Raw genomic sequence first — 18510 nt, forward strand, 5'->3', positions numbered from 1 at the left:
ACAGGCTCGAGGGGCTGAATGGGCCTCCTCCTGTTCCTGTGTAACAGGCTCGAGGGGCTGAATGGGCCTCCTCCTGTTCCTGTGTAACAGGCTCGAGGGGCTGAATGGGCCTCCTCCTGTTCCTGTGTAACAGGTTCGAGGGGCTGAATGGGCCTCCTCCTGTTCCTGTGTAACGGGCTCGAGGGGCTGAATGGGCCTCCTCCTGTTCCTGTGTAACAGGCTCGAGGGGCTGAATGGGCCTCCTCCTGTTCCTGTGTAACTGGCTCGAGGGGCTGAATGGGCTTCCTCCTGTTCCTGTGTAACAGGCTCGAGGGGCTGAATGGGCCTCCTCCTGTTCCTGTGTAACAGGCTCGAGGGGCTGAATGGGCCTCCTCCTGTTCCTGTGTAACAGGCTCGAGGGGCTGAATGGGCCTCCTCCTGTTCCTATAGTAACATGCTCGAGGGGCTGAATGGGCCTCCTCCTGTTCCTGTGTAGCAGGCTCGAGGGGCTGAATGGGTCTCTTCGTGTTCCAATGTTGCTTGTGGGAGTCTGGCGCTGAGAAATTGGCCTCCTGAGTGCCTCTCATTACGGCTTGCGGGATGGGAGCTAACGAGACGCGAATGGTGAGTTGAGTTGAACTACTATCGCTAACATGGCGTAGACGTTAGCGGCGGTGGTAACCCCTCGCGACGCCAACTCCTGCCCCCAGAGATCGTGACTTCATCGCCGTGCGCATCGCCCCGGCATCATGCCCCGCATGAATTTCGGTTCTGCCCCCCTGCAGCATCGCCGGGGCGACCACAACGACGGCTGCCGAGGGCACTGATCGGGAGGCTGGGCGCTTCGGGCGCATGAGGTAAAGTGGACGTTGGCGCGGGGTCGGAGAACATTTTAACAACGCATCGAATGAGTTCTTTACCTCGTCTGATTGTTCCTGGGCCTCGATTGATCAGTCCGGCACTCTCTGTAACCTCCTCCAGCCCCTACACCCCTCCCTATCTCTGTAACCTCCTCCAGCCCCTACACCCCTCCCTATCTCTGTAACCTCCTCCAGCCCGTACACCCTCCCTATCTCTGTAACCTCCTCCAGCCCCTACACCCCTCCCTATCTCTGTAACCTCCTCCAGTCCCTACACCCCTCCCTATCTCTGTAACCTCCTCCAGAACCCTACACCCTCCCTATCTCTGTAACCTCCTCCAGCCCCTACACCCTCCCTATATCTGTAACCTCCTCCAGCCCCTACACCCCTCCCTATCTCTGTAACCTCCTCCAGCCCCTACACCCCTCCCTATCTCTGTAACCCCCTCCAGGCCCTACACCCCTCCCTATCTCTGTAACCTCCTCCAGCCCCCACACCCCTCCCTATCTCTGTAACCTCCTCCAGCCCCTACACCCCTCCCTATCTCTGTAACCTCCTCCAGTCCCGACACCCCTCCCTATCTCTGTAACCTCCTCCAGTCCCGACACCCCTCCCTATCTCTGTAACCTCCTCCAGCCCCTACACCCCTCCCTATCTCTGTAACCTCCTCCAGTCCCGACACCCCTCCCTATCTCTGTAACCTCCTCCAGGCCCTACACCCCTCCCTATCTCTGTAACCTCCTCCAGTCACTGCACCCTCCCTATCTCTGTAACCTCCTCCAGCCCCCACACCCCTCCCTATCTCTGTAACCTCCTCCAGTCACTGCACCCTCCCTATCTCTGTAACCTCCTCCAGTCCCACACTCCTCCCTATCTCTCTAACCTCCTCCAGTCACACACCCCTCCCTATCCCTGTAACCTCCAGCCCCTACACCCCTCCCTATCTCTGTAACCTCCTCCAGTCCCACACTCCTCCCTATCTCTGTAACCTCCTCCAGTCACTACTCCCCTCCCTATCTCTGTAACCTCCTCCAGGCCCTACACCCCTCCCTATCCCTGTAACCTCCTCCAGTCACTGCACCCCTCCCTATCTCTGTAACCTCCTCCAGCCCCTACACCCCTCCCTATCTCTGTAACCTCCTCCAGCCTCTACACCCCTCCCTATCTCTGTAACCTCCTCCAGCCCCTACACCCCTCCCTATCTCTGTAACCTCCTCCAGCCCCCACACCCCTCCCTATCTCTGTAACCTCCTCCAGGCCCTACACCCCTCCCTATCTCTGTAACCTCCTCCAGTCACTGCACCCCTCCCTATCTCTGTAACCTCCTCCAGTCCCACACTCCTCCCTATCTCTGTAACCTCCTCCAGTCACTACTCCCCTCCCTATCTCTATAACCTCCCCCAGTCCCTACACCACTCCCTATCTCTGTAGCCTCCGCCAGCCCCTACACCCCTCCCTATCCCTGTAACCTCCTCCAGGCCCTACACCCCTCCCTATCTCTGTAACCTCCTCCAGTCACTGCACCCCTCCCTATCTCTGTAACCTCCTCCAGTCCTACACTCCTCCCTATCTCTGTAACCTCCTCCAGTCACTGCACCCCTCCCTATCTCTGTAACCTCCTCCAGTCCTACACTCCTCCCTATCTCTGTAACCTCCTCCAGTCACTACTCCCCTCCCTATCTCTGTAACCCCCTCCAGCCCCGACACCCCTCCCTATCTCTGTAACCTCCTCCAGTCTCTACACCCCTCCCTATCTCTGTAAACTCCGCCACTCGCTGCACCCCTCCCTATCTCTGTAACCCCCTCCAGCCCCGACACCCCTCCCAATCTCTGTAACCTCCTCCAGCCCCGACACCCCTCCCTATCTCTGTAACCTCCTCCAGCCCCTACACCCCTCCCTATCTCTGTGACCTCCCTCCAGCCCCTACACTCCTCCCTATCTCTGTAACCTCCTCCAGCCCCTACACCCCTCCCTATCTCTGTAACCTCCTCCAGCCCCTACACCCCTCACTATCTCTGTAACCTCCTCCAGCCCCTACACTCCTCCCTATCTCTGTAACCTCCTCCAGCCCCTACACCCCTCCCTATCTCTGTAACCTCCTCCAGCCCCTACACCCCTCCCTATCTCTGTAACCTCCTCCAGCCCCTACACCGTTCCCTATCTCTGTTACCTCGTCCAGCCCCTACACCCATCCCTATCTCTGTAACCTCCTCCAGCCCCTACACTCCTCCCTATCTCTGTAACCTCCTCCAGTCACTACACCCCTCCCGATCTCTGTAACCGCCTCCAGTCCCTACACAGCTCCCTATCTCTATAATCTCCTCCAGCCCCTACACCCCTCCCTATCTCTGTAACCTCCCCCAGTCCCTACACCACTCCCTATCTCTGTAGCCTCCCCCAGCCCCTACACCCCTCCCTATCCCTGTAACCTCCTCCAGGCCCTACACCCCTCCCTATCTCTGTAACCGCCTCCAGTCACTGCACCCCTCCCTATCTCTGTAACCTCCTCCAGCCCCGACACCCCTCCCTATCTCTGTAACCTCCTCCAGTCCCTACACCCCTCCCTATCTCTGTAACCTCCTCCACTCGCTGCACCCCTCCCTATCTCTGTAACCCCCTCCAGCCCCGACACCCCTCCCAATCTCTGTAACCTCCTCCAGTCACTGCACCCCTCCCTATCTCTGTAACCTCCTCCAGCCCCGACACCCCTCCCTATCTCTGTAACCTCTTCCAGACCCGACACCCCTCCCTATCTCTGTAACCTCCCCCAGCCCCTACACCCCTCCCTATCTCTGTAACCTCCTCCAGCCCCTACACCCCTCCCTATCTCTGTGACCTCCCTCCAGCCCCTACACTCCTCCCTATCTCTGTAACCTCCTCCAGCCCCTACACCCCTCCCTATCTCTGTAACCTCCTCCAGCCCCTACACCCCTCACTATCTCTGTAACCTCCTCCAGCCCCTACACTCCTCCCTATCTCTGTAACCTCCTCCAGCCCCTACACCGTTCCCTATCTCTGTAACCTCCTCCAGCCCCTACACCCCTCCCTATCTCTGTAACCTCCTCCAGCCCCTACACCGTTCCCTATCTCTGTAACCTCCTCCAGCCCCTACACCCCTCACTATCTCTGTAACCTCCTCCAGCCCCTACACTCCTCCCTATCTCTGTAACCTCCTCCAGCCCCTACACCCCTCCCTATCTCTGTAACCTCCTCCAGCCCCTACACCCCTCCCTATCTCTGTAACCTCATCCAGCCCCTACACCCCTCCCTATCTCTGTAACCTCCTCCAGCCCCTACACCGTTCCCTATCTCTGTAACCTCGTCCAGCCCCTACACCGTTCCCTATCTCTGTAACCTCGTCCAGCCCCTACACCCCTCCCTATCTCTGTAACCTCCTCCAGCCCCAACACTCCTCCCTATCTCTGTAACCTCCTCCAGTCACTACACCCCTCCCGATCTCTGTAACCGCCTCCAGTCCCTACACAGCTCCCTATCTCTATAATCTCCTCCAGCCCCTACACCCCTCCCTATCTCTGTAACCTCCCCCAGTCCCTACACCACTCCCTATCTCTGTAGCCTCCCCCAGCCCCTACAACGCTCCCTATCTTTGTAACCTCCTCCAGGCCCTACACCCCTCCCTATCTCTGTAACCTCCTCCAGCCCCGACACCCCTCCCTATCTCTGTAACCTCCTCCAGCCCCGACACCCCTCCCTATCTCTGTAACCTCCTCCAGCCCCTACACCCCTCCCTATCTCTGTAACCTCCTCCAGCCCCTACACTCCTCCCTATCTCTGTAACCTCCTCCAGTCACTACACCCCTCCCTATCTCTGTAATCTCCTCCAGCCCCTACACCCCTCCCTATCTCTGTAACCTCCCCCAGTCCCTACACCACTCCCTATCTCTGTAACCTCCTGCAGTCCCTACACCCGTCCCTATCTCTGTAGCCTCCCCCAGCCCCTACAACGCTCCCTATCTTTGTAACCTCCTCCAGCCCCTACACCCCTCCCCATCTCCTTAACATTCCCCAGCTCCTACAACCCTTCCTATCTCTGTAACCTCCTCAAGCCCCTACACAGCTCCCGATCTCTGTAATCTCCTCCAGCCCCTACACGCCTCTCTATCTCTCTCACCTCCTCCAGCCCTACACCCGTCCCTATCTCTGCAACCTCCCCCAGCCCCTAAACACCTCCCTATCACTGTAACCTCCTCCAGTCACTACACCCCTCCCTATCTCTGTAACCTCCCCCAGCCCCTAAACCCCTCCGTATCTCTATAATCTCCTCCTTCCCTTATACCCCTCCCTATCTCTGTAACCTACTCCAGTCCCGACACTCCTCCCAATCTCTGTAACCTCCCCCAGCCCCTACACCCCTCTCTATCCCTGTAAACTCCTCCAGCCCCTACACGCCTCCCTATCTCTGTAAATTCCCCCAGCCCCTACACCCTTCCCTATCTCTGTAACCTCCTCCAGCCCGTCCAACCCTCCCTATCTCTGTAATCTCCCACATCCCCGACACCCCTCCCTATCTCTGTAACCTCCTCCAGCCCCTACACCCCTCCCTATCTCTAACTCCTCCAGCCCCTACACCCCTCCCTATCTCTGTAACCTCCTTCAGCCCCTACACCCCTCCCTATCTCTGTAACCTCCTTCAGCCCCTACACCACTCCCTATCTCTGTAACCTCCTCCAGCCACTACACCCCTCCCTATCTCTGTAACCTCCTCCAGCCCCTACACCCCTCCATATCTGTGTAACCTCCTCCAGCCCCTACACCCCTCCCTATCTCTGTAACCTCCTTCAGCCCCTACACCCCTCCCTATCTCTGTAACCTCCTCCAGCCCCTACACCCCTCCCTATCTCTGTAACCTCCCCCAGCCCCTAAACCCCTCCGTATCTCTGTAACCTCCTCCAGTCCCTACACCCCTCCCTATCTCTGTAACCTACTCCAGTCCCGACACTCCTCCCAATCTCTGTAACCTCCCCCAGCCCCAACACCCCTCCCTATCTCTATAATCTCCTCCTTCCCTTATACCCCTCCCTATCTCTGTAACCTCCTCCAGCCCCTACACCCCTCGCTGTCTCTGTAACTTCCCCCAGCCCCTACACCCCTCTCTATCCCTGTAAACTCCTCCAGCCCCTACACGCATCCCTATCTCTGTAAATTCCCCCAGCCCCTACACCCTTCCCTATCTCTGTAACCTCCTCCAGCCCGTCCAACCCTCCCTATCTCTGTAATCTCCCACATCCCCGACACCCCTCCCTATCTCTGTAACCTCCTCCAGCCCCTACACCCCTCCCTATCTCTAACTCCTCCAGCCCCTACACCCCTCCCTATCTCTGTAACCTCCTTCAGCCCCTACACCACTCCCTATCTCTGTAACCTCCTTCAGCCACTACACCCCTCCCTATCTCTGTAACCTCCTCCAGCCACTACACCCCTCCATATCTCTGTAACCTCCTCCAGCCCCTACACCCCTCCCTATCTCTGTAACCTCCTTCAGCCCCTACACCCCTCCCTATCTCTGTAACCTCCTCCAGCCCCTACACCCCTCCCTATCTCTGTAACCTCCTCCAGCCCCTACACCCCTCCCTATCTCTGTAACCTCCTCCAGCCCCTACACCCCTCCCTATCTCTGTAACTTCCTCCAGAAGGTGAGGGAAGCGGCCTTCTCGCTGGCTGCGTATGACTCCACCATACGGCACCGGCCAGGCACTGAAAATTGCACTGACGCGCTCAGCAGGCTTCCCCTGGCCACCACTGAGGGGGCCTCGGAGCAGAGCGCCGAGCTGGTCATGGCCGTTGACGCTTTTGACACTGCCGGCTCCCCCATCACAGCCATCCAGATCAAACTCTGGACCAACAGAGACCCCCTCCTATCCATGATAAAGAAATGTGTCCTGACTGGGGATTGGGCGCCTGCACACAGGGCGTGCCCCGAGGAGGTCAGGCCGTTTCACAGACGGATGGATGAGCTCTCCATCCAAACCGACTGCCTGCTATGGGGCAGCCGGGTAGTCATGCCCCAGAAAGGAAGGGAAGCGTTCATCAGGGAACTCCACAGCGAGCACCCAGGCATCGTGTTAATGAAGGCCATTGCCCGGTCACATGTGTGGTGGCCGGGGATTGACTCAGACCTGGAACACTGGGTTCGCAGGTGCACGACATGTGCCCAGCTGGGCAATGCCCCCAGGGAGGCCCCACTCAGCCCGTGGCCCTGGCCCACCAGGCCATGGTCATGTATTCACGTGGACTATGCGGGCCCGTTCATGGGGAAAATGTTCCTGATCGTTGTCGATGCGTACTCGAAGTGGATCGAGTGCATCATATTAAACTCGTGCACGACATCCATCACTGTGGAGAGTCTGTGTACAGATTTCGCGACCCATGGCTTGCCGGACATTCTGGTCAGCGACAATGGCCCGTGTTTCACCAGCCATGAATTCCAGGAGTTTATGTCGGGTAATGGCATCAAACACGTCCGGACAGCGCCGTTCAAGCCGGCTTCCAATGGCCAGGCGGAATATGCGGTCCAAGTCATAAAGCAGGGCATGCTACGCATCCAAGGACCCTCCCTTCAGTACCGCCTATCACGCCTCCTGCTGGCCTACAGGTCCCGGCCGCACTCGCTCACGGGAGTCCCGCCAGCGGAACTCCTCATGAAACGCACGCACAAGACGCGGCTGTCCCTCATTCACCCAGCCCTGGCTGACATTGTTGAGGGCAAGCGCCAGTCCCAAACCGAGCTCCGTGATCGAAACTCAAGAGAGAGGTGTATAGAAATGGATGATCCGGTATTTGTACTTCACCATGCTTTGGAACCCAAGTGGCTGGAGGGCACCGTGATTGGTAAAGAGGGAAACAGGGTCATAGGGGTCAGACTCAATAATGGGCAGCTATGCCGCAAACACTTGGACCAAGGAAAGAAAAGGTCCAGCATAGACACCGATGAACATGAAGAAGAGCATGAGATGTCAACCACACCACTGCCAGTGGACGAACAACAAGGACAATCACCAGCATGCACAGTCCCTGCGGCCAGCCCGGACAGGCCGGAATCACCTCAGGTGACACAAACGCATGCCAAGGATCAGCCACCAGAGCCTCAACTGCGGCGCTCCACGAGAGAGCGTCGACCACCTGATAGACTTAACTTTTGAGTCAAAAAGACGTGAGGGGGGAGGTGATGTCATGTATGTAACCAGAATACCACTAACCCTTATACAATTGTAACCCTCATGTAACCACTACATACTGTACATACTTACTAGAAATGCACACCTTGACCACAGGGGGTGTACTTGTGGGAGACACTCCTTACCTGGAGATTCAGGTATATAAGGGGAGGTCCCATGCAGGGCCAGCACTCCTTGGTCCAGGTAATAAAGGCGAAGGTCACAGAGTGACTGTGTCTGCAATACATGCCTCGTGTGATTATGTTTAAGAGTTAAGGACTCAACACAGCCCTACACCCCTCCCTATCTCTGTAACCTCCTCCAGCCCCTACACCCCTCCCTATCTCTGAAACCCCCTCCAGCCCCTACACCCCTCCCTATCTCTGAAACCCCCTCCAGCCCCTACACCCCTCCCTATCTCAGTAACCTTCTCCAGCCCCTACACCCCTCCCTATCTCTGTAACCTCCTCCAGCCGCTACACCCCTCCCTATCTCTGTAACCCCCTCCAGCCCCTTCACCCCTCCCTATCTCAGTAACCTCCTCCAGCCCCTACACCCCTCCCTATCTCTGTAACCCCCTCCAGCCCCTTCACCCCTCCCTATCTCTGTAACCCCCTCCAGCCCCTTCACCCCTCCCTATCTCAGTAACCTCCTCCAGCCCCTACACCCCTCCCTATCTCTGTAACCTCCTCCAGCTCCTACACCCTTCCCTATCTCTGTAACCCTCTCCAGCCCCTACACCCCTCCCTATCTCTGTAATCTCCTCCAGCCCCTACACCCCTCCCTATCTCAGTAACCTCCTCCAGCCCCGACACCCCTCCCTATCTCTGTAACCTCCTCCAGCTCCTACACCCTCCCTATCTCTGTAACCTCCTCCAGCCCCACAACCCCCCGAGATGGCTGCACTCCTCTAATTCTGCCCTCCTGACCATCCCTGATTATAATCGCTCCACCATCGGTGGCCGTGCCTTCTGTTGCCTGGGCCCCAAGCTCTGGGACTCCCTCCCTAAACCTCTCCGCCTCTCTAAACCTCTCTCACCTCCTTCAAGACACTCCTTAAAACCCACCTCTTGGTAGCTTTTGGTCACCTGCGCTAATTTCTTGTTAAGTGGCTCGGTGTCAAATATATTTGTTTTGTCTTCTAACGCTGCTGTGAAGCGCCTTGGGGCGTTTCAGTCGTTTAGCGGCGCTATATAAACGCAGGTTGTTTGTTGTTGACCAGCTCACTGGTGCCAGTGCAGAGCCTGACGTGATTGGCCCGTTCCCTTCCTTCCCAGAGCGCACTGCGGCCAGTGTAGAACAGGTCCTGCGGGCGGTAGAATACTCCGAAGGCCAGTGTTTGCTCCTTGAATATTTGGGGGCGATTTGCGGCCAATGTTTGGCGAACGTTCCCGCGGGGTTTGTTTCGGTTCGGCCGCCCCCATGGCCTCCTCTGGGAATGCTCCGGGCCCGGCTCGATCGCTCGGGATCTTCCCATGCGCACGAGGTGTACAACGCCTCCCTTCGCCCTGCGCCTCCTGACGCAGGGCCCAGAGGCCCGAACTTAGCTCCTGAGGCACCAGCTCTTCCCAGACGCAAACCTTCTCACCTCCCTTTCCGCCTCGAAAGACGAAAAGGCCCGAGATCCAGCCCAGCACTAAATTTATCCCCAGGGGCCTTTGAATTCAGGCCTCAACATCTTTGGGCCGAGCCACCAACAATTGCTGGTGCGTGCGTTTGTCTCGAGCAGATGGAGTTCCAGTGGAGGTTGTCGGGGCAAAGTCCCGACACGCTGAGATTACAAAAAAAAACAATATTGCTGTGCCTGAACCGGTCACGGCCAACATCAGCCGGCCGGCCGAAAAGACTGAAGCATTTGGGCAATGTGGACATTGCTGAGGGGTGAGGGTAATTGTTCGGTATGAGTCACAAGGAGCTGGTGGGTACAGACCTGACTCAGGAACGAGAGATTCTGTGACCACAGCAGAGCGAGGGGGAGATATACCACAGGAACACGTGGCAGTTTGAGTCAGCACCACTCAGCACTCGGCTGACTTTAGGAGAATGAGAGGTGACCTCATTGAAACACACCAGATTCTGAGGGGGCTCGACAGGGTAGATACAGGGAGGGTGTTTCCCCCCCCCGGGGCTGGGGAGTCTAGAACCAGGGGTCACACAGTCTCAGGATAAGGGGTCGGCCATTGAGGACTGAGATGAGGAGGAATTTCTTCACTCAGAAGGGGGGGTGAATCTTTGGAATTCTCTGCCCCAGAGGCCTGTGGAGGCTCAGTTGTTAATTACAGAGGTTTACACAGGATCTACGGCCCAGAAACAGGCCGTTCGGCCCAACCAGTCCAGGCCGGTGTTTATGCCCCACTCGAGCCCCCTCCCGTCTTTCCCCATCGAAATATATCAGCGTAACCCTCTATTCCCTTCTCCCTCATATACTTGTCCAGCCTCCCCTTAAATGCATCGATACTATTCGCCTCAACCCCTCCCTGTAGGAGCGAGTTGCACATTGGGAAATGCTGTCGGCGGGGCTGTACTGAGGGAGCGTCGCACTGTCGGAGGGGCAGTACTGAGGGAGTGCCGCACTGTCGGAGGGGCAGTACTGAGGGAGTGCCGCACTGTCGGAGGGGCAGTACTGAGGGAGCGCCGCACTGTCGGAGGGGCAGCACTGAGGGAGTGCAGCACTGTCGGAGGGGTAGTACTGAGGGAGCGCTGCACTGTCGGAGAGGCAGTACTGAGGGAGCGCCGCACTGTCGGAGGGGCAGTACTGAGGGAGCGCTGCACTGTCGGAGGGGCAGCACTGAGGGAGCGCCGCACTGTCAGAGGGTCAGTACTGAGAGAGTGCCGCACTGTCAGAGGGGCAGTTCTGAGGGAGCGCCGCACTGTCGGAGGGGCAGTACTGAGGGAGCGCCGCACTGTCAGAGGTGCTGTTTTCGGATGAGACGTTAAACCGAGGCCCCGTCTGCCCTCTCAGGTGGATGTAAAAGCTCCCACGGTCACTATTGGGAAGAAGAGCAGGGGGAGTTCTCACCGGTGTCCTGAGGCCAATATTTATCCCTCAACCAACAAAACAAAACCTGATGATCCGGGTCATTATCACATCGCTGTGTGTGGGAGCTTGCTGTGCGCAAATTGGCTGCCGCGTTTCCCACAATGCAACGCGTCAAAATGGCGCTTCATTGGGCTGGGTGGCACTTTGGGAGGTGCTGCGGGGGCGAAAGGTGCTATAGAAATGCAAGTCCTTTCTGTCTGACCGCATGGGTCAACGTGTGGTATAACTGCAGTCCGGAGGGCAGAGGGCCCGACTGTGCGGCTGGGCCGGGCGTGGAAAGCCACGCCCCGCGAGTTGCACGTGTCACAGCGGCGCACGAGACGCCGTTAGCGGGCCACGGAGTCGATCCTGTGCCAGGATCCCCACCCTGGCGCCTGGGCCTCGAGGCTGGAGATAGGCAGCTGGAGTTGCCACAGAGGAATTTACAACCGGGGCAAAGTCCGGGTGACGGGACAGTAAAGATTGCTCGCGAGCTGTGTCAGGGCTGAGGGTGGGGGTGGGGGAGGTGTGTGGGGGCAGCGGGGGCCGGAGGGGGAAGGGATTGAGCCGGTGTGCAGAGTGTGAGAGGATGAAGCGTGGAGTTTGTGCAGAACTCAAAGGGGCAACGAAATGCCGATGACTGGCGTTCACAATGATGCACTTTGGCCGGAAGAGTGAGCAGAGTTAATATTACACAGGATCCCATCGAACACACGGCCCAGAAACAGGCCGTTCGGCCCAACCAGTCCAGGCCGGTGTTTATGCCCCACTCGAGCCCCCTCCTGTCTTTCTCCATCTAACTCTATCACCATAACCCTCTATTCCCTTCTCCCCCATATACTTGTCCAGCCTCCCCTTAAATGCCTCGATACTATTCGCCTCAACCCCTCCCTGTGGCAGCGAGCTCCACATTCTCACCCCTCTCTGGGTAAAGAAGTTTCTCCTGAAATCCCCATTGGGTTTCTTGCTGACGATCTTATATTGATGGCCCCTAGTTATGCTCTTCTCCACAAGTGGGAACGTTGTCTCTGTCTTCACTCGATCAAAACCTTTCAGCATTTTAAACACCTCGATTAGCTCACCCCTCAGCCTTCTGCTTTCAAGAGAAAAGAGATCCAGCCTGTTCATCCTTTCCCGATGTGTAAACCCTCGCATTTCTGGTATCGTCTGTGTAAATCTTCTCTGCGCCCTCTCCAGTGCCTCAATACCCTTTTTATAATATGCCGCACTGTCGGAGGGGCAGTACTGAGGGAGCGCCGCACTGTCGGAGGGGCAGTACTGAGGGAGCTCCGCACTGTCGGAGGGGCAGTACTGAGGGAGTTCCGCACTGTCGGAGGGGCAGTGCTGAGGGAGCGCCGCACTGTCGGAGGGGCAGTACTGAGGGAGCGTCGCACTGTCGGAGGGGCAGTACTGAGGGAGCGCCGCACTGTCGGAGGGGCAGTACTGAGGGAGCGCCGCACTGTCGGAGGGGCAGTACTGAGGGAGCGTCGCACTGTCGGAGGGGCAGTACTGAGGGAGCTCCGCACTGTCAGAGGGGCAGTACTGAGGGAGCGCCGCACTGTCGGAGGGGCAGTACTGAGGGAGCGCCGCACTGTCAGAGGGGCAGTACTGAGGGAGCGCCGCACTGTCGGAGAGGCAGTACCTAGGGAGCGCCGCACTGTCGGAGAGGCAGTACCAAGGGAGCGCCGCACTATCGGAGGGGCAGTACTGAGGGAGCGCCGCACTGTAGGAGGGGCAGTTCTGAGGGAGCGCCGCACTGTCGGAGAGGCAGTACCTAGGGAGCGCCGCACTGTCGGAGAGGCAGTACCAAGGGAGTGCCGTACTGCGCTGTTGGAGGGGCAGTACTGAGGGAGCGCCGCACTGTCGGAGAGGCAGTACCAAGGGAGTGCCGTACTGCGCTGTTGGAGGGGCAGTACTGAGGGAGCGCCGCACTGGCGGAGGGGCAGTACCGAGGGAGTGCCGTACTGCGCTGTTGGAGGGGCAGTACTGAGTGAGCACCATACTGTCGGAGGGGCAGTAGTGAGGGAGCACCGTACAGTCGGGGGGGCAGTACTGAGGGAGCGGCGCACTGTCGGAGGGCCAGTACTGAGGGAGTGTCGCACTGTCGGAGGGCAGTACTGAGGGAGCACCGCACTGTCGGAGGGGCAGTACCGAGGGAGCGCCGTACTGTCAGAGGGGCAGTACTGAGGGAGCACCGCACTGTCGGAGGGGCAGTACCGAGGGAGCGCCGTACTGTCAGAGGGGCAGTACTGAGGGAGCACCGCACTGTCGGAGGGGCAGTACCGAGGGAGCGCCGCACTGTCGGAGAGGCAGTACCAAGGGAGCGCCGCACTATCGGAGGGGCAGTACTGAGGGAGCGCCGCACTGTAGGAGGGGCAGTTCTGAGGGAGCGCCGCACTGTCGGAGAGGCAGTACCTAGGGAGCGCCGCACTGTCGGAGAGGCAGTACCAAGGGAGTGCCGTACTGCGCTGTTGGAGGGGCAGTACTGAGGGAGCGCCGCACTGTCGGAGAGGCAGTACCAAGGGAGTGCCGTACTGCGCTGTTGGAGGGGCAGTACTGAGGGAGCGCCGCACTGGCGGAGGGGCAGTACCGAGGGAGTGCCGTACTGCGCTGTTGGAGGGGCAGTACTGAGTGAGCACCATACTGTCGGAGGGGCAGTAGTGAGGGAGCACCGTACAGTCGGGGGGGCAGTACTGAGGGAGCGGCGCACTGTCGGAGGGCCAGTACTGAGGGAGTGTCGCACTGTCGGAGGGCAGTACTGAGGGAGCACCGCACTGTCGGAGGGGCAGTACCGAGGGAGCGCCGTACTGTCAGAGGGGCAGTACTGAGGGAGCACCGCACTGTCGGAGGGGCAGTACCGAGGGAGCGCCGTACTGTCAGAGGGGCAGTACTGAGGGAGCACCGCACTGTCGGAGGGGCAGTACCGAGGGAGCGCCGTACTGCACTGTCGGAGGGGCAGTACTGAGAGAGCAGCGCACTTACGGAGGGGCAGTACTGAGGGAGCGCCGCACTGTCAGAGGTGCTGTCTTTCGGATGAGACATTAAACCGAGGCCCCGTCTGCCCTCTCATATGAACGTAGAAAGACTGCATGGCCTCTATTAGGAAGAAGAGCAGGGGGAGTTCTCCCCGGTGTCCTGGGGCCAATATTTATCCCTCAACCAACATAACAAAAACAGATGATCCGGGTCATTATCACATCGCTGTGTGTGGGAGCTTGCTGTGCGCAAATTGCCTGCCGCGTTTCCCACAATACAACAGCGACTACACTTCGAAAGTACTTCATTGGCTGTGAGGCGCTTTGAGACGTCTGATGGTCGTGAAAGGCGCTATATAAATGCAAGTCTTTCAATTGACCCTCGGCCTCGACAGCTTTTTGCGGGGGGGGGGGGGGGGGGGTGTGGACAGAGTTCCAGAGTCCCACTCACCCTTTGACCCTTTGTGTGAAGAAGTGCTTCCTGACATCACTCCTTGCCTCTCATTTTAAGGCGGTGCCCCCATCAGCGTTCCCGACTGGAGACGGGATCGGAAGAACCGGAAGAGGAAAAAAAAAATTGCGCATGCGCAGAGCGGGCCAATGGTTTCGGTGCCGGAACTTTCCGCTCCGGCGCGCAAACTGTGTGGAGCAACGCCGGAGTTAACATAGAAACATAGAAATTAGGAGCAGGAGTAGGCCATTCGGCCCCTCGAGCCTGCACCGCCATTCAATATGATCATGGCTGATCCTCTGTCTCAACACCATATTCCCGCTTTTTCCCCAAACCCCTTGATGTCTTTTGTGTCTAGAAATCTATCTGTCTCCCTCTTAAATATATTCAGTGCCTTGGCCTCCACAGCCTTCTGTGGTAGAGAATTCCACAGGTTCACCAGCCTCTGAGTGAGAATGTTTCTCCTCATCTCGGGCCTAAATTTCCTACCCCGTATCCTGAGACTGTGTGACCCCTTGTTCTAGGCTTCCCAGCCCCGGGGAAACATCCTCCCCACATCCAGTCTGTCCAACCCCGTCAGAATTTTATACCTTTCAATGAGATCCCCTCTCATTCTTCGAAACTCCAGTGAATACAGGCCCAGTCGACCCAATCTCTCCTCATACGACAGTCCTGCCATCTCAGGAATCAGTCTGGTGAACCTACGCTGCACTCCCTCTCTGGCAAGTATATCCTTCCTTAGGTAAGGAGACCAAAACTGCACACAATACTCCAGGTGTGGTCTCACCAAGGCCCTGTATAACTGGAGTAAGACATCCTTGCTCCTGTACTCAAACCCTCTCGCGATGAATGCTAAGGGCCCTACATTTTTGACTCTGCCTCGAATTGCGCTCGGAAAAACCCCGCAGAAAATCAGCCCATATATGTAGCTTTATGCGAACAATGTGGCCCTGCCCAGCGGAGCTGGTCGAGTGTGTGGTCAGTGCTTCGATGCTGGGGATGTTGGGCCTGGTCGAGGACGCTGACGTTGGTGCGTCTGTCCTCCCGGGGGATTTGCGGGATCTGGCGGAGACATCGTTGGAGGGAGGGAAACGTTTCGAGGACTTGCTGATAAAGTGCAACATCCCCACCGACACCTGGGAGTCCCTGGGCCCAAAGACCAGACCGCCCCTAAGTGGAGGAAGTGCATCCGGGAGGGCGCTGTGAGCACCTCGAGTCTCGTCGCCGAGAGCGTGCAGAAAGCAAGCGCAGGCAGCGGAAGGAGCGTGCGGCAAACCAGTCCCACCCTCCCCTTCCCTCAACCACTGTCTGTCCCACCTGTGACAGGGACCGTGGTTCCCGTATTGGGACTGTTCAGTCACCTGAGAATTCACTTTTAGAGTGGAAGCAAGTCTTCCTCGACTCCGAGGGACTGCCCGTGATGATGGTGATACAGCTTTAAAACTAAATTGCCCGAAGCAGTGGTTTGGAACAGGTTGCCTGTTCAATGAGGGAGGTGCTTTTATCGAGTTGGATTGAGCAGATTCGCGGGATTAAATATAAGTGGCTGGTCGAAAGGGGGGGAAGCAGAGCTCAGGCACCGGACCAAGCAGACCCGATCACTGAGGAAGCGATCCTTCCCCAGCGGCCAGGGAAGAATGCATCCTGTCTGAGTCTCAGTCTATTTACAGGCCGTGCAACTGGGCCTTAAAGGGACAGGCCACACTGCTCACCTTCAGCAGAACGAGCGCCGATCTTACTGAAACGTAAAAGTTTCGGAGGGTAGATGCAGAGAGGATGTTTCCCCCTCGTGGGGCAATCTCGAACTAGGGGGCGTAGTTTCAGAATAAGGGCTCGCCCATTTAAAACGGAGATGAGGAGGAATTTCTTCTCTCTGAGGGTTGTAAATCTGTGGAATTCTCTGCCCCAGAGAGCTGTGGAGGCTGGGTCATTGAATATATTTAAGGTGGAGATAGATTTTTGAGCGATAAGGGAGTGAAGGGTTATGGGGAGCGGGCGGGGAAGTGGAGCTGAGTCCATGATCGGATCAGCCATGATCGTATTGAATGGCGAAGCAGGCTCGAGGGGCCGAATGGCCGACTCCTGCCCCTATTTCTGAAGTTCGTACGTCGGCTCACACACCCAACATAAGAAATTGGACCGCCCTTTCAAAGAGGGGGCACAAGTACCAGTGGGATCCTCCTGTGCGGTACGAATCTGTGATTCTACCTGCTCCGCATCACCCAGAATCCGGACAATGCAGACTTGGGAGACTGGGACTGGGGACAGGGAATCCTGGCACTGTGACCAGCCCGAGTCTCTCCGGCTCCCTTACAAACCCGAGCACGTAAGAAATAGGAGCAGGAGTAGGTACTGCAGGGAATCGAATACGGCCGGGGTGATCTCCTGGACTAGTGTCGATCGCCTGGATGGGTCGGAGAGGAATTTTCCCAGATTTTTTTCTCCCTCAATGGGCCTGGGTTTTTATCTGCTTTTTGCCTCTCCCAGGAGATCGCATGGCTCCGTTGGGATGGTGTGTCGAATGTTTCAGTGTAAGGGGTGTCGCAGTTGTGTGAGGCGGACTGGTTGGGCTGGGTGCTCTTTGCCTTTCCGTCATTGTTCATGGGTTTATCTGTAACCTTCAGGGCTGCTGACCAAGGGCCGTGTGGCTCTTTGTCGGCCGTCACGGACACGATGGGCCGGAATGGCCTCCTTCTGCGCTGTAAATTTCTATGTTTCTATGTTTCAAGGCCATTTGGCCCCTCGAAATATATCCCTCCTTAAATACGGAGACCAAGACTGCACGCAGTACACCAGGTGTGGCCTCACCAATACCCTGCACAGTTGTAGCAGGACTTCCCTGCTTTTATACTCCATCCCCCCTTGCAATAAAGGCCAACATTCCATTGGCCTTCCTGATCACTTGCTAATTACAAGTCTGACCGGTCCGATTGAGCCAGACGCTGATTACGGCACAGACCGATCCTACTGCAGCGGGGCAGCCCCCCCGATCAATTCCACCCCCCCCTCCCCGTTCCCCCAGCCACTGACTCACACAGGGCACAGTTACCGAGCCTACTGCTGCATCCAATTGCCGCAGCAACATGCCCCATTCTTCCTGTGTGAGACCAGGCAGCGAACGCTGGCCAGCTGCCCAACTCTGGAGGCCGTCACAGAGACCAGCATTCCTGTTCACACCGTCGCACCGCTGACAGCTCATCCGCTGCCGAAGCCCTCATCTGTGCCGTTGTTGACTTGACAATTGACAAATTCGTTCCTGGGGTGTGGGCCTCGCTGGCCAAGACCGGCATTTATGGCCAATTCTCTCGTCGCCCTTTGAGAAGGTGGTGGTGAGCCGCCTTCTTGAACCGCTGCAGTCCGTGTGGTGAAGGTGCTCCCACAGTGCTGTTAGGGAGGGAGTTCCGGGATTGTGACCCAGCCACGATGAAGGAACGGCCGATATATTTCCCAGTCGAGGGATGGAGTGTGTGTGACTGGGAGGGGAACGTGGAGGGGGTGGTGTTCCCATGGACCTGCTGCCCTGGTCCTTCGAGGCGGGTAGAGGCGGCGGGTTTGGGAGGTGCTGCCGAAGAAGCCTTGGCGAGTTGCCGCGGTGCATCTTGTAGACGGTGCACACCGCAGCCACGGTGCGCCGGTGGTGGAGGGAGTGAGTGTTGGAGGTGGTGGAGGGAGTGAGTGTTGGAGGTGGTGGAGGGAGTGAGTGTTGGAGGTGGTGGAGGGAGTGAGTGTTGGAGGTGGTGGAGGGAGTGAGTGTTGGAGGTGGTGGAGGGAGTGAGTGTTGGAGGTGGTGGAGGGAGTGAGTGTTGGAGGTGGTGAAGGGAGTGAGTGTTGGAGGTGGTGGAGGGAGTGAGTGTTGGAGGTGGTGGAGGGAGTGAGTGTTGGAGGTGGTGGGGAGTGAGTGTTGGAGGTGGTGGGGAGTGAGTGTTGGAGGTGGTGGAGGGAGTGAGTGTTGGAGGTGGTGGGGAGCGTGGCCAATCGAGTGGGCGGCTTTGTCCTGGATGGTGTCGAGCTTCTCGAGATCTCTGCACTCCTCTAATTCTGCCCTCCTG

This window comes from Pristiophorus japonicus, chromosome 31 (assembly GCF_044704955.1).
Source record: "Pristiophorus japonicus isolate sPriJap1 chromosome 31, sPriJap1.hap1, whole genome shotgun sequence".
In the NCBI taxonomy this organism is placed as follows: domain Eukaryota; kingdom Metazoa; phylum Chordata; class Chondrichthyes; family Pristiophoridae; genus Pristiophorus; species Pristiophorus japonicus.